This window comes from Morus notabilis, unplaced genomic scaffold (assembly GCF_000414095.1).
Source record: "Morus notabilis unplaced genomic scaffold, ASM41409v2 Scaffold571, whole genome shotgun sequence".
Taxonomy (NCBI): domain Eukaryota; kingdom Viridiplantae; phylum Streptophyta; class Magnoliopsida; order Rosales; family Moraceae; genus Morus; species Morus notabilis.
The window spans coordinates 322,939-323,521 of record NW_010359982.1 but is presented as its reverse complement, the minus strand read 5'-3'; positions in this window follow the sequence as shown (position 1 = coordinate 323,521).

Sequence of the window (583 nt, the reverse complement as noted above, 5' to 3'; positions counted from 1 at the left end):
AGAATAACGCAATCACGCGGCCTTTCTGTTTGGATTTCTCTTAAAAAGAAACAGATGAAAACCATATGACCACACTTAACATCCTCATTTTCTATATGATTTTAATAGAAATTACAATAAAATGGGTTAAATGAGAACAATCCAAAATTTATAGGGCAAAGTGAAGATTTTTAAAGTTTACGAGGTAAACTGAGAATGATCTCAAAATTTAAGGGCACCAGTGAGAATAATTTTTTATTTTTCTTAGGCTGCATTTGGTTGGGTGGAAATGAAAGAAATAGAATGTAATAGATTTCAAGTATGATGTTTGGTTAGATTTATAAAAGAAAGAATGGTCATTCAAAAGAAATGGTCATTCACCCATTTTAAGTGAATCATCATTCATTCCTCACATGAGAGGAATAACAATTCCAAGCTCTTTTCTTTTTTTCTTTCCATAATTACTCTTGAATATTATCATATAATTACAACATATTATATAGTAGTTATATCTTATAATATGTAATATAATATAATATATAATAAAAATATTATGATATAATATAATATAATTTATATTATAGTTGTAATTTATGATATATTT